At 45.3% G+C, this 15,787-nt stretch overlaps 1 protein-coding gene across 3 annotated transcripts in view; it reads right to left on the bottom strand.

The window, feature by feature from the left end:
* Positions 1–995, bottom strand: part of BOK (BCL2 family apoptosis regulator BOK) — a 38,948-nt gene extending 37,953 nt beyond the window's left edge. For all 3 annotated transcript variants that reach the window (XM_050965694.1, XM_050965695.1, XM_050965696.1), the window contains exon 1: positions 650–995. The gene's annotated coding sequence lies outside the window, so the exon portion shown is untranslated. The remainder of the gene's footprint in view (positions 1–649) is intronic.
* Between the last annotated feature and the right edge of the window lie 14,792 nt (positions 996–15,787).

The following is a 15,787-nucleotide window of genomic DNA, read 5'->3' as shown; positions in this document are numbered from 1 at the left end:
TTCAGAACTGCTGAATCTTAATTTCAAAGAGACTAAATAGTTAGAATCTGGAAATAATTTTCAGAATGTGTAGACAAGACCAGCTTGCTTCAATTAAATGATCTAGGAAATCAAACCAGAGTCCCACATTCCAGCTATAGTACCTCAAGCAGATGCAGACACACAAGAATTCCAGCTCATCAGAATGTGGATGTTGAAGGAAGGAGGTCACCTATACACCATTAATACTGTGCTATAATAGCGTTTCAATTTTCCAGTCTCCCGCTAGCCCTTATCCTCAGAGACAAAAGCTTCTTGTTTAGTGTAATCCTAAATTAGTTTTTGTTCCTGTGACTTGTTTAAGAGATACACTCTACCAGGTTTTTCTGCCAAGCCTTTCAACTGCAATTGTCTCAGCAAAGTGGAAAAGCAGAAGTGCCAGTACCTACAATAAGGGACCTAAAATCCTCTTAGAAGGACCTGAATGAAAGCTTTGGGTCTGACTTCAGTGGAGCTGCAGGTGAGCAAAACCCCTTTAAAAAAAAATCAGACCAAAGTTTTAGTCAGGGGGGTTTGAGACCCTCATTTTAGGAACCCATATCTGAAAGTTTTTACCATAAAGAAAACAACACCAAATTTTTAAAAACTTTCCAGCAAAGGACATATTTACCTCTCATGTTGCATTTCCTTCCTTTCAATGATCTTTTGTCGGTTTCAGCTGCTTCTCACATTTCTTTGGAAGAACTGGTTCAAATAATCTGTTTTAGGATTTATAAAGATTATAAATAAATGTGTTAGTCTCTAAGGTGCCACAAGTACTCCTCGTTCTTTTTAAAGATTATAATGATTCTCTGCTCCCATCCTCTGCTGGAGCTAAAGCGCAACTGCTTGCTTGGTTCTTTATTCTCTCCCCATCTCTGGCAGCCTCCACATCCCGTCTGCACTCCAGTATGATCCTACCACTTGTTCTGCTGTTTTTGAGAGAGTAGGGCAGCCAGAGAAAGGAAAGCCTCTTGCTTTAGCCTTGTAAGGAAGATGAAATAACCAGGGGCGGGGTTATGCAAGCCAGTTAGCAAGAATCTCCCCTCCCTTTTCTTCCTTAGTTAAGGAGGCTCTAAGCAGTTGTAATGCTAGGTTAAGAGGGACTTTTTTCGAGATGTTCCAGCCCAAACAGAACATTGCTTAAACAGGTGGCTGAGCTCCAGGGAGAGCATGCTCTGATGCACCACTGAGAACACTACCAAGGAAAAGTAGTATTCCCTGATAAGGGTGTATTCCTGTGACCGCTTTTGCAGAATCTGCAATAGTTATTTGCCCATATACCCCAAAGTGCCAAATCATGGAACGGCAGCACCTAGAGTGGGTGACTGTGATGCTAGATTTTGAACAGGTTGTACAGTTGAACTGTAAGCAACACAGGTGCTCAACAATACTGAGGTGAAGGAGACCAGATCAGTTTTAATTTCCAAAAGGTTATTAGTAGAGCTGGTCAAGAAATTCAGTGGATCCCACTAAGCAAAACTGAATTTGCAGTGAGACTGGCTGGGCTCAGGGATTGTTTGAGACACAGAGTGTCCAAACTAGGTCAGAAGAGATATTTATCACCATCTGCTGGCTGTTTAGTGGCTTTTGTGAAAGACCTGAGGTAAGGACACCTGTGGGTTTACACTAGTGCAGCTACACTGGTGGCTGAAATTCCAGTGCAGTCAAGACCTCTTCAGTTTCTTTACACTAGAAGCTTTCTACAAAGTGTACTGGCTCAGGTGAGGTAGCAGCCATCAAAAGTGAAGTGGGCTTATAGGAGCTGGTCGAGTATTACACAGTAGCATAACCAGTGACGTATTACAAAACGCTTCCTCCTGGTGCTTGTGGCACATTTGCTTACAAATTCCCTCAGAGCTTTTGCTCTTGGCCATCAACTTTCATTCAACTTGAAAATGAATCCACCAAAAGAGATTTATATCTCAATAACATCTAGGCCAAGACCTAATGTATTCCAGGATTTTGTGGTCACAGAACCCACCATCTGCCCACCAATTGTTGCAGAATGTGGTCCAGAATATATGGCATTTTTTAAAGTCATGTTTCTAGCCTTCATGGCATCAATATAACTGAGCCAGTGTTGCCTTCTTGAATCTGCAGATAGCTTGAAAGTCCCAGTTTAAATTGTCCCCATTAACTCAATGGTGCTCTGAAATGAAGGTGAAGATTTAGCATCAATATTGTTTAGCTGATCATTCAACCAGAATGCCAGCTAATATAATTACTCCACATGCCTTCCACATGTCCTCAGATGTAAAAAGCCTGCCCATAGCTGTCCTCTATCCATCTGTCCAAGCTTCTCACACCCTCTTCAGTTTCTGCAGTGCCACTGTGAGTTAAATACAATAATCTGTGGCTCTCTGAAAAGCGATGGTGTCAGGGCTGTGTAATGTAATTGAAATTTCATATCAAGACAGAGATAGCGAATCTGAGTTTATTGAAGCAGCACCATATTTTCTAGTCTGCCACACAAAAGCAGAGCACACCAATTCAGGGCCCTTGCAGTGGAATTTAAGACTAGTTTGCCACAGGATACACAGGGCCTTGAAATAGATAAACATAGCTAGATATAGGCCTAGTCCACACTAGAAAAAGTTTGCTGGTCATAATATGCAGTCAACCCCCCTAGCATAGATGCAGCTTATACTGGAAGAAAATACTTTTATCATTATAAACTTCACCAGTTCGGTGAGTGAAATAAGCACTCTTATACTGGCATAAAAGCACGTGTATACTAGGACCTCTGCTGCTATTGAAGTAATCGACATTGATCTGTTGGCAAAAGTCCGAATGGACAGCTGGCCTCAGATTACAAGAGAAGCTAACAATTCAAGGTGAAGGTAGGTTCCTAATACACCTCACTGAGCTTGGATATTTCAATGGTGAAACACCACACGAGTGATGAATCATAGAATCTCAGGGTTGGAAAGGACCTCAGGAGATCATCTAGTCCCGCCCCCTGCTCCAAGCAGGACCAGTCCCCAACTAAATCACCTCACATACCGCACGAGTCCCTACACTGGTATGAAGAGTTGGGCCAAGGACAGGTTACAAGCCTCAAATCCAACTTTCCTATCTTCAGACAATGTGTCTTGCAGCCTTAATAGTTAAAAGTCACTATTTAGTCAGTGAGGTCACTTATATTTTTGAATTTTTCATTCAGCAATGGAAGTCTCATTTAAGCTCATTGTAGCCATTATTGTAAGTCAAAGAACTACTCTGACTTCTCTTTGATATTAGCCTGTTGTTCCCAACACAATCATTTTTACATACACAAACTTATCGGACAATTCCAACAGAAACAATGCCCTTGTTGTGGAATGTATACTGGGTTGGGGAGAATGCAACAATAAAAGCCAGTTTCTGCTGGGGGAAGTCGGGGTTTTAAGGTTCAGCTTTTGGAGCATCAGACTGGCATTGTGAACATTCCCATTAGGCAAAGGACTGGTTCAGTCACTCCTCTGCCCACTGCAGTTGTATGTTTAGAGGACAGACACTTGTTTGGCCAAACATGAAATTTTAGTTTGATTGAGATCCCCATTAAACTAATTAACTTAGCCCCTTAGCTCCTCAGCTCCTCTGAGCTTGCTGGTAACCAAGGCATGTGTTTGTAAACATGCCCTCATTCTTGCACCTGCCTCCTCCTTCCTGATTCACTGAGCAATACTTCAGTCCAGTGTTTGTGAAATCGTCACCTATCATTATGGAAGCAATTATGATGTCACAGACTCTAAGTTAATGGACTGGACGGGAGAGGAGGCAGCTTGCTTCACATCCAAGTATTTTGTTAATTGTCAGTTACAAGAAGACACAGTAAATGGAAGTGATGGTTTAATGGGGCTTCGTCAAAATATTCAGGTTTTCTGAACTGTTGCTTTTATTCTTCAAGGGCCTGATCAAAAGTACACACAGAATTCTTATTTATTATTTGTATTGAGATAGCACCTAGCACCCAGTCATGGACCCAGGACCCCATTGTGCTGCACTGTATAAATGCAGAACAAAGAGACTGTTCCTGCGCCAAAACAACATACATCTAAAGTAAGGGCTCCTGCAGACTTCAAAGGTCTTCATGTTTTAGAGCTTGCTCATGCCCTAAACTGCAGCAGGTTTAGATCCCAAATTACTGCTATATAGAAATGTTTGTAGCTACCCACTTCAGTCATATATAGCATAGACTGCCTTTTAGAACTACAGCTGGCATGGACCCACACAGGGTAACAAATTTTCCCTGTGGGAGAAAATTGCAATGCATGCCACTTCAGTAGACAGACACACACCTTTCACCATAGAAAGGGTGATGGAGAAGAAGAGAATGAAGACAGTACCACTAGATACATCCTGCAGAACTGAAATACATACAGGTCTGTGGCAAACTATCGCATGTTATTAGTGCTGATGCCAGGAGCCACAGAGTTACCAGTTCCATTTATCAAAAGAACAGGTACAGCAATGGAGAATTCCACACTTCCCCACCATAGGGCCTACACCTTAAGTTGGAGGGGCCTCCTGAGGAGGAGAGGGTAATTTTCCATCTCTATTCAGGACCCAATCCATCAAGGTGCTGAGTCCCTTGCCCAAGGTGCTGTGTATCATCAGCTTCCATAATTAATATTAACAACAAGGGGGAAGGAACACAAGCCAAAATAGGGAGAGAACTGCAGGACCGGTTCTAGGCACTAGAGTTCCAAGCATGTGCTTGGGGCAGCACTTTTCAAGGGGCGGCACTTTTTTTTTTTGCTTCGGCGGCAGCACTCCAGCCCCTTTTTTTTCGCTTGGAGCTGCAAAAAAACTGGAGTCGTCCCTGGAGAACAGGTTAAATAATAGTTAGATAAGTGGGATGTAAGTCAGAAAGGCCTGAAGAAATTCTTCCTACTAGTTACTACTTATGAAACTAGCTGAAGCAATTTCTGAACCATGAGCAATAATCTTTGAGAATACACAGAGGATGGGTGAGGACCCAGAGGACTGTAGAAAGGCAAACATAGTACCCATCTTTAAAAAGAAGAATGAAGAGGACCTGGGGAATTATAGACCAGTCAGCCTAACTTCAATACCTGAAAAGATACTGGAATAAATTATTTAAAAATCAGTTGTAAGCAACTGGAAGATAATAGGGTGATAAGGAATAGCCACAATGGATTTGTCAAGAACAAGTCATGACAAACCAACCCAATTTCCTTCTTCAAAAGGATTACTGGCCTAGTGGATGGTGGGGAGAGGAGAGGGAAGTAGTAGACACAATATCTTAATTTTAGTAAGGCTGGACACAGTTTCATAGACCTGAAGAAGAGCTCTATGATGCTCAAAAGCTTCTCTCTCTCACAGCAATAGAAGTCAGTCCAATAAAAGATATTACCTCACCCACCTTGTGTTTCTGATATCCTGGGACCAACATGGCTACAACATTGCACATAGTTTCACATAACAGTCTCATGAGCAAATTAGGAAAATGTGGTCTGGATAATGGAGTGGAGATTGTCCTCTGCAAAGTATATAAGTACACCAAACTGGGAGGGGTTGGAAGCATTTTGGACAGTATTAGAATTTAGGACGACCTTGACAAGTTAGAGAATTGGTCTGAAATAAATGAGATGAAATTGAATAGAGACAAGTACTAAGTACTTCACTGGGGAAGGAAAAAAAAATCAAATGCCCAGTTACAAAATGCGAGTAGTAAAAGATTTGGGGTTTATAGTGGATCACAAATTGAATATGAGTCAACAATGTGATGCAGTTGCGAAAGGCCAATGTCATTCTGAGGTGTATTGTCAGGATTGTTATATGTAAGAGATGGGAGGTAACTCTCCTGCTCTATTTGGCACTAGTGAGGCCTCAGCTGGCGAACAGTGTCCAATTATGGGCACCACATTTTAGGAGAGATGTGGATAAATTGGAGAGTCCAGAGGAGAGCAACAAAAAAATGATCAAAGATTTAGAAAACCTGACTTTGCTCAGTTTTTTTTTAAACTTTTCCTCATAGAATCACAGAAATGTAGGAGGGGAAGGGACCTCGATAGGTCATCTAGTGCAGGCCATTGCACTGAGGTAGGACAAAGTATTATCTAGATCAGGGGTTCCCAAACTTGGTTCACAGCTTGTTCAGGTTAAGCCCCTGGCGGGGCATGATACACTTTGTTTACCTGAGTGTCCGCAGGTCCGACCACTCACAGCTCCCAGTGGCCGTTGTTCACCGTTCCTGGCCAATGGTACCTGCAGGAAGGGGTGGCCTGGCAAATCCCGACAAATGTTCACTAGGAAGTAGACTGAGAGCACTTGCTCATTTCCCGAAAGCCATTGACTAGCTGTCAGGTGATAGTCATGTTTTGTCACCACCAACCTCCAGCCAGGGTCACATTCAAACCACAGGTACACATGAAAGGGTTCTTATCAGCATAAGGAACATAATTTGATAAACAATCTTTAGGCTAACAGTAATTTAGTTAAGAGAGTGATTGTCTGTGGTGCATTTCTTTTTAAATATTTCCTGTAATTTGTTTTAAACACATTTTTACAGAGTAATGAAACAGCCTACAAACCAGGCAGAGAGAACAGACAAGAAGAGATATCTTCCTTTTCAAATATTTTTACTTTCCATAAATAATGTACTGTAACAGTCTGTTCAGTTGAAACAGGCCTGCTCTAGCCATTTGAAATGTATAAAGAAAACATTTATATAGTAATAATACCTCAGAAAAGAAAAGGAAGACCAGGAATGGAAGAAATGGCTCCTGGAATGGTTACCATCCACACAGAGATAAAGTCATTGTGTTTTGCCTATGCTAGTCTAACCACACTAGGAGTGTGGGCCTTTGTCCTCTTCTCGTGGTTGGTCCACCCAAGAGCTTTATGAATCTGTTCCTGCTTCCATGCAAGGGACTCAGGGCTAAGCTATTCCTGAATATTCCACATGTAGATGCTTATCCCAGAATAAGAGTGCCTTTTTCTAGCTAAGTTTAAATCTACTTTGAAAGTGGATTTAAACTAAACTGGAAGAAGGCACTCTTATTCTGGAATAAGGATCCACATATGAAGTTATTCAGGAATGGCTATACTGAAATAATTCCATGTGTAGACAAGCCCTCAGTCCTCTAGCTCAAGTAGTATGGGCTCATGCTTTTAGCCTGTAGGTCCCAGCTTCTATCACTGCTGTTGGCTCATGTGAGGTTGGTTACACCAGCCAATGTTTTAATAATTTGGGGCCAGTTACTGCTATCCTGATTCAGTATTACTACCTTACTGAGTATTACCTTACTTCTGATATTGTTTCATAAATTTCAGTGGAACTATTCACAGCAGAAAGTTCTACTCAGTTTGAGTAAGAGTGGAAGAATGTGGCCCTTTGTTACAATGGAGCCTTATTTTTGTGCCTACAAACACAGTGTTATAATTTTGGGTTTCTTCAGTGGTTCAATTAAGGAAATGAGAAAGTTCATTGATGCAATGGGATTCACAGTTTATTTTCTTGTGAGAGCAGCAGCTCTACACACATCACAATAGTGTATTTAGCTGTCCACAAATTCAACACTTCTAAAAAAGTCCTCTATCAGTTAAGATAGAAAAGAGCTCAGAAAGGAAGCTGTAGTAACTTTTATTGGCTTTCCTGTGCAATGTTTGAATCCAGACACAGCAGAGCAAAAAGGACATTTCTTCCTGGCCAGACCAAGAAGCCAAAGCTTGATGAAATAAACATAATCAAGAGTAAGATTAGACCACATTTGCTGGGATTTCTCTTAATTCAACATCTCCCCTACTCTTGGGTCTATGAACCCTCCAGCCAAGGTTTCCCTAACTGGAAAAAGAGAAGAAAATGCTGAGCAGTGGCTGGTCTGTGAGAGTCTGATGTTTGGGGTGAAGTGTTATGAACCCCTCCCTATCCCAGGAAGGAACAGAGAGCTTTAAAGTGTTTTAATAAAAATGCTGTTAGCAGTCTCCCCACCAGACAATGTTGGAGTTATGCCAGCATTCAACCCTGGGAGGGTCAAGAGTTGTCCTGAAACCTTCTGCAATGGGAGGTCAAATTAAATAGGTCCCATCACAGGGCTACCTGCCTTTTTGGCATTAATTGTGAACTTGTGTCTGTCCCCCCTCTGAGCCATAGTCCCCTTCTGGTTTGGTCTTGCAAGCCAGCCAAACCATCAAGTTCCCTCCTTCCCAGGTAAACAGAGAAATCCAGACAAACAAAGACCCCAATCAGCCAAACTTTGCCTTGTGGGCCTGAGTCCTGTCTCTAAGGTCCATGTGACCTTCAGACTTAATGGGGTGCAGGCTAAACAACTCTCAGCTGGCTCCTGGCTGCTGTGGTCCAAACCTCTGCCAGTCTTAGGAACAGCCTTACCCATATGCACTGGGGACTGGGTGAACAGGGTCTTTCTCCCGCTGCTGGAAGTTCCGCCCCTTGGCTCCAAAAGGAAGCAAATGCTCGCCCTAAGTGAGGTGCAAACTGATATGCTCATGATCACTTCCATCACACATTTCTGCAGCCTGCCTAAGCCTCCTCAGCCCCAGCTCAGGGACATTCCCATAGCCACTCATGCCTACCTTTTAATGGGCCTACCCAAACCAGCCTTATCCACTACTGCCATAGACTTGCCTTTCCAAGAGCTCCTATTTACAGAGAGAGACCCAGAGCTCCTGCTCTGTCTCCCACTTCAGTACAGACCCATAGCCTATGCCTTCCCAGGCTGTCTAGCACACCCCATCCCACTTATAGGCTCTAACAGAAGGCTCATCACCATCACTGCAGGTCTCACCCCGTCCCCTTCCCAGTCTTCTGCTCAGTGATGAACGGGAAGCTCTTTTGTTTTCCTTCTCCAGCATATATGGCTTCCCAAGCACCAAGCCTCCTGCTACCATCAGACTGATTCCAGCCCTGGCTGTCATGCCAACCATTCCGTATCTTCCCAGAAGCTGCAAGTCAAAGTCAAAGATGCAAGAGACCTGGCAGTGGCAACAGGACATCTGACAGCTCAAGCAACTGAGCTAGGAAAACACCAGCAGTGTTCAAGCTAGATACTGTATGTCAGCTTTAAATTGCCATGGACTGCTGAGGTGAATGAAACCCTGTCTCAGGCAGACCCCACCAGACAGTTAGAGAGGAAGGAGTCGGTGTTGTGGAAACATACTGCCTTGCTGTATTTCCCTTACTAGTAAGCCTGGGTAAAAGAGCATTCATGCAACAGCCACTGACTTACAGATAGAGGAACAGGCCATGAGATCGAGCCTCATGTGCAGTGACCTCTAGCAGCGGCTATGGATTCTAACTAGGCCTCTCAGACACCTGAAGTGGTCTAGTAGTTCCTCAGGAGCACTTCCCTATTGCAGACTCTGCGAGGGCAGGAGGATACCTCAGATAGAGCTGTTGTTCCGCAGGAGAGCATGTTAAGTTTGACTGGGGATGACTGCACGTCCCAGCAGTGTGGGAAATTCCAATAGGTATTTTTGCAGAAATGAAATAATTATTGCAAGAGGTACAGTTGTGTATTTGGATTTAATTGGAGAACTGGGAACGTCTCTCCTGAGCTGTAGGAGAGGAATCCATCCCACACAGAGCATCAGCACAAGGCCTAGGCACTGCTGAAATGCCAAAAATAAAAGTTTTGGTGGGACTTTAGCACAATCCTGGTCTAGGGTGCCCACTTGCATATCCCCAGATTACCAGACATTCCATACTGCCAGGAACAGCATGGGTCCATCCCCACCAGTGTGACCGCACACATACATGCAAAGTCACAAGGGCAGGGTAGGTACTCTTCAAAATGGCCTCCTGCACACGTGCGAGGTCATGCCACCAGGTATAGGCTGGCCCTAGAGTTACCACCTGGCTGGTATTTGACTGGCCTGGCTGGGATTCTTGTGGGTTTGCCAGTTGCCAGAAAAATAATTAATCCGCTATTTTCTTTGCTTGGGTCTAAAAATGTGCATTATTATCATAATACCCTGGGACACCTAATGTTAAAAGTTTCTGTGTCCAGCTAAAGATGCTGCAGAGTTCCCACTTCCACAGTTTAAGAGACAACAGAGAAAACTGTTGAAAATACAGCAGCTGTCTGCCCATCAACATGAACGCGCACCGTTTGAGGGTGAGAGAGGGTTTGAGTCACGTGAGAGTGAAGAGAGGGTTTGAGTCACGTGAGAGTGAAGAGACCTAAGATGTTACCTACCAATAATATAGGTGTTCTCTCTCTAGATACTGTAAGTGGCTGTTGGAGGGGGTTGCAGAGTTGTCCTGTGGTTGGGGATTCAGGTTGTGTCAGGCTTGTCTTTTGTGGGACGGGCTTGCCAGTTTTTTTGCATTTCAAAAGTGGTAACCCTACCTGGCACGTTCTTCAAAATGGGTCCCTCATTCGTGCTAGGTCACAACAGCAGGGACGGTTTTCAAAATGGCATCCTCAGCCCAGGAGCACCGGAATCTCAATGGGGGGGACCCACAAGGCCCTGTCTCCTTCTGTGACCCTGTCCCCTCCATGGCCCCACCCTTGCTCCTCCTCTTCCAGGTGGGGACACGTGCCAGGGGCAGCTCATGGACAGGTGGAGAGTCTGGGGCTCCCCACAGCAGCCTAGGCTCCCTGGATGGCAGGGCCACCCAGAGGATTTAGGGGGCCTTGGGCAAAGCAATTTTGGGGGCCCCTTCTATAAAAAGAGTTGCAATACTATAGAATACTATATTCTCGTGGGGGCCCTTGTGGGACCTGGGGCCTGAGGCAAATTGCCCCACTTGCCCTCCCTTTCCCCGAGTAGCCCTGCTGGATGGGTCTTACCACGGCCCAGCTTCTGGCCTATCCAGGGGGCAGAACCTCAGGTGGAAGAACACCGATGGAGCTGCACTGCTGTAGCACTTTAATGAAGACACTCAATGCTGATGGGTGAGAGCTCTCCCGTCGGCAGTTAATCCACCTCCCTGACTGGTGGTAGCTATGTCTATCAGAGAAACTCTGCTGTTGACATAGTGCTGTCTACCCAGGGGGTTCAGTCGTAATAATTATGTTACTCAGGGGTGTTACCTCTGGCACTGCGGGTAAGGGTTGCACTTTGCAGCAGGGGAGCGTATCACTTTATTATCTCCCCTGCCATGAAGTGCAGCCCCTGCCTGCACCATTCCATGCCTGCCCAAGACTTGTAGTTTGGGGTGGTAATGCAGCCCCTTATTCCCCAAACTACACCCATGTTAAAAAGTAGGGGAGCCATGGACTTCTGGCCCTCCCAGTTTTGGTGCCTCTGCCCTCATACCAGACAAAACTGCATCTAGTTTAGTTTCAGCACTAGATAGGGGACAAACCATTTAAAAACAGGACCATCGATCTTAAAACTGGATGAATGGCTGACCTAGCCTGCTGTTCTTCAGAGCTGATTTCACCCCAGGTTGCCTTGCTGTCAGTTAAAGATACACTGAAGAAGCCAGAGGCCATTGCAATCTGTGCCCCTTCACATAAGGAATAAAAAAGCAGCATCTTAAAAAAACCCTAATTAGTCTTTCGATGAGACATTATCAGTGTAAAGATGGGCTTGTGACTAAACCAGTGGACTGGGACTGGAGATCTTGGTTTGATTCCTGCTTCTTCCAAACTTCTGGTCTGACTAGGGTGACCAGATAGCAAGTGTGAAAAATCAGGACAGGGGGTGGGGGATAATAGAAGCCCATATAAAAAAAAAGCCTCAAATATAGGGACTGTCCCTATAAAATTGGGATATCTGTTCACCCTTGGTCTGACCCCGGGCAAGTCATTTAGCCATGCTATGCCTCAGCTGTATAACTTGGCTAAAAGTTCCGACCCTTTAGCACCTATTTAGGATAAATTCATTGTTTGAGAGATGCTCAAATACTATGATGATGCAGCCTTGTAAACGGAAGAGTTAACTAATACTATTCACTGCCAGCCAACCAAGCAAAACGTACTTGTTTATTGATAATTGCAGAATACAGATGGTTTAGCCATGTTCAGGATTGTTGGAAGGGTGGGAAGATAAAATTATCATAATTTCAATAAGACAAAAACATTCAATGCCCACATCAAAATCCTACTGCAAGTGTGCTGTACGCTTACGCGACTGTTCCAAGACCTGTCCAGGAATAACTTGCTGTGCTCTGTCTGATATTAGGAGATAACGGGGAAGCTTCCCCTTGTAAGAGAGAGGCAATTGTGTTAGATAAACTCTTACATGGTAATTCTCAGAGGGATCACAGAGTGCACAGACCGTTAACAGGAAACACCTCAGGTAGATAGCCCACAACTCAGATCGACACATGAAAGCAGTTTCCTTTGTAAAATTAACACACAGTTATGCCAAGCCAGCTATGAAATAAAAACAGGACTATCCCCTTTAATGCATATATGAAACTATTGTGTATCAGATTCAGATAGATGTGCTGGTAAGGAAGTGTTTTTATTCCAGTTGAAGTCCCACATCTTCGTCTTGGTAGGAGTGCTGAGATTCTAATTCTCTATAGGTTCTTATGCCACCCTCATCACTAGTATCTGAGGCACGGTCTATACTAAAAAGTTAGATCAACACAGGTACATTGCTCAGGGGTGTGAAAAATCCACACCTCAGAGTGGCATAATGAAGCCGACCTAACCCCCAGTTTAGACAGCGCTAGGTTGACAGAAGGACTGACAGAAGAATTCTTCATCTATTTACCTCCTCTCAGGGAGGTGGATTTCCTGCACTGGTGAAAGAACCCCTCCCATCAATGTTTCTAGTGTCTACGTTGATACGCTACAGCTGTGGCTGTAGTGTTTCAAGTAAAGACAAGCCCTGAGTGCCTTGCACTAGGGCATTAAGCAACGTGATTAACATCAGCTATCTGTTTGTTCTCTCATCCTCTCCCTCAGCAGAAAAATGTGTGCAGTGGAGTGTCTTGTTTTGGATTCTTAAAATATGTACACATTGCTACATACCTATTAGAGAAGGCAGGTCAAAGCAATAGAATCATAGAAGATCAGGGTTGGAAGAGACCTCAGGAGGTCATCTAGTCCAACCCCCTGCTCAAAACAGGACCAACACCAACTAAAACATTCCAGTCAGGGTTTTGTCAAGCGGGTCTTAAAAACCTCCAAGGATGGAGATTCCACCACCTCCCTAGGTAACCCATTTCCGTGCTTTACCATCCTCCTAGTGAAATAGTGTTTCCTAATATCCAACCTAGACCTCTCCCACTGCAACTTGAGACCATTGCTTCTTGTTCCGTCATCTGCCACCACTGAGAACAGCCTAGCTCCTCTTTGGAACCCCCCTTCAGGTAGTTGAAGGCTGCTATCAAATCCCCTCTCCCTCTTCTCTTCTGCAGACTAAATAAAACCAGTTCCTTAAGCGTCTCCTTGCAAGTCATGTGCCCCAGCCTCCTAATCATTTTTGTTGCCCTCCGCTGGACTCTCTCCTATTTGTCCACATCCCTTCTGTAGTGGGGGGACCAAAACTGGATGCAATATTCCAGAAGTGGCCTCACCAGTGCCGAATAGAGAGGAATAATCACTTTCCTCAATCTGCTGGCAATGCTCCTACTAATACAGCCCAATATGCCATTGGCCTTCTTAGCAACAAGGAAACACTGCTGACTCTGCTCCTTGCACTTTGAGCAGAAGGTGGGGAGGTTTGGTATCGTCCTTAGTTCCTGGGGATGTTAATGCTACAGTCTTGGACTGCCTTCGGGAAAGCTCTGGATCCTGCACAGATGAGAAGTATCCTTTTTGCAGAAAGTTCCATGGGGCCAGAGGAGCAAAGTCTTCATCACAGAGCTTTAATTGATCTCTTAGGTACCATGGGCCCAGACCATGGAGCACATTAAAAAAGAGGACAGACCTTGAACTTTAATCCATTACATTGCTAATCTTATAGGTATGCCAGAGCCCACAGTTAAATCATGGGCTGTCTTTCCCACATGAGATGATTGTTTGGCAGTCAGCACGAGGAGCTAAGGTTTGGATTTTTAAAGGTGCCTCTGGAGAAGTTGGTGCCTAGTTCCATTGGACATTGGTCCAATATTAGGTTTGGGGGTAAACTGTGGCTTAGAAAATTCTAATTGGTATCTCATCAAAAGCAGGGCCATCTTTTCTGTAATTACCTAATCTTGGCATGGACCTTCCATAATGAGAGGCAGTATGGCAGAATCACCTCAGAGAGCCCCAAATCCTACTGTTGGGAGACACCAGGGTGGGAGTGGGTGGAGAGGAGGAGGGGTGTTCAATCTATCCATATATGTCAGAGACCATCAGTAATAAGGATTCTGTCCCCAGTGACAAATGGGATCTCCTTGTGATATGTCCATATAAAAGCCTACTCCCCTTGCAGGACAGAAGGATTAATTATTTAGCACATAATGCATGTGAAAAGCATTGCAAGTTTTGTCCTTTGACAAACCTTGCTAAGGGTCTGTATCTATTGGGTGTCTGGGAAGTGGGCGGGCAAAAGCCCGCCCACTGCTAAAGGATCCTCCCCCAGCCTAAGGGGAGGAACCACAGGGCCACAGAACCCACTGAGTTCGGGGGACAACTAATAAAAGAACAGGGACAGGAGTGAGGTCAAAGGGTCAGAAGGAGGGAACCTGATGGGGACACCGAGCAGAGAACCCCGGACAGCGCCCACTGCTCCTCAAAGGTGTCAAGGGAGCCAGTGGACGCCGCCCAGAGGAACTCCGCCCGGATGCGTGATCGGACCATGGAGCGGAAGCAAGCCCCACAGTCACCGGAGTCTCCATCGGCCAACCTCCCCTCCCTGGTCGCGTGGATGGCCTCTTTTGCCAGGGCGAGGAGGAGGGTGACCAGGAGTTCCCGGGACCTCGTGGGGCCACGGATAGGGAGTGCGTACAGAAGGAGGTGAGGGGAAAAGTGCAACCAGAAACGTAAGAGGATGGCAATGAGGAGCCGGTGTAGGGGCTAAGGGGTAGTCACTCTGCTCCCTGGCTAAGAGGGGTTAAAAGCAGCCCTGGAAAGGGCTGCAGCTGAGAAAAAGGCTAGACTAATTGGGGAAGCAGCCACAGCTGGGGCCATGCCCCAATCAGGCCACAGCTGGCCCTATAAATGGGCTGTGAGCCAGAAGCTGAGTAAGTGTTTCTCTCCTCCTGGAGAGAGAAGGACTGGGCTGCCTGGGAGCTGAGTAGGGCATCTGAGGCTGAGCAGGGGTTGGGTAGAGGAGCTGGGGAGCTCCAGCCTGGCAATCCCCAGGCTGCAGGCCTTGGTAAAGGCCCAAAACAGGTACTGGGGTTGCAGAGGTGCAGCCCAGGGTTAGGAAAGGCAGCTGATCCACCTCCCCCCTTGCTGCTGAGTGGTTTATAGACTGCAGTCTGCACCAGTGAGTGGGGGCTAGATGATGACTGGCAGTAGCCACTGAGGCAAGGTGGGGCTAGAGGGTTGGGGGTTCCCCTGGGAGGGAAGACCCAGAAACTGGGGGTACTGCAGAGGGCAGAACCCCAAGGTAAGGGGCACTGGGGTCTGGGAGGGACAAGTGGGACATCCTCCAGCAGAGGGTGCTCTGAAGCTGGAATGCTAATTCCCAGGATGACCAGCAGGAGGTGCCATGCCAGTGAGTTGTTGCCTCTCTACAGGGTCTGATAGAGGAAATTATCATAGTCAGTCTAACCTGATTGAACAAGTTTGTTTAGTTTTAAACAAAGCTGAAAAGGGGCAAAATATTGTTCTTGTGCCTCTAAAAAGTGTATAAGGTAATTATGCAAGGGTTCTCCCTTTCTGCTTGTTTTTTACCTCCAAAATTCAGATCTTAATCATCAGGGCAGACTGGTGACCTGTAGAGCTAGTGAAGTTATGGTATC

The sequence above is a fragment of the Gopherus flavomarginatus genome, chromosome 8 (genome assembly GCF_025201925.1).
Source record: "Gopherus flavomarginatus isolate rGopFla2 chromosome 8, rGopFla2.mat.asm, whole genome shotgun sequence".
Classification (NCBI taxonomy): domain Eukaryota; kingdom Metazoa; phylum Chordata; order Testudines; family Testudinidae; genus Gopherus; species Gopherus flavomarginatus.
Note: the sequence above shows the minus strand (reverse complement) of the source record. Positions and strands in the feature narration are given on the sequence as shown.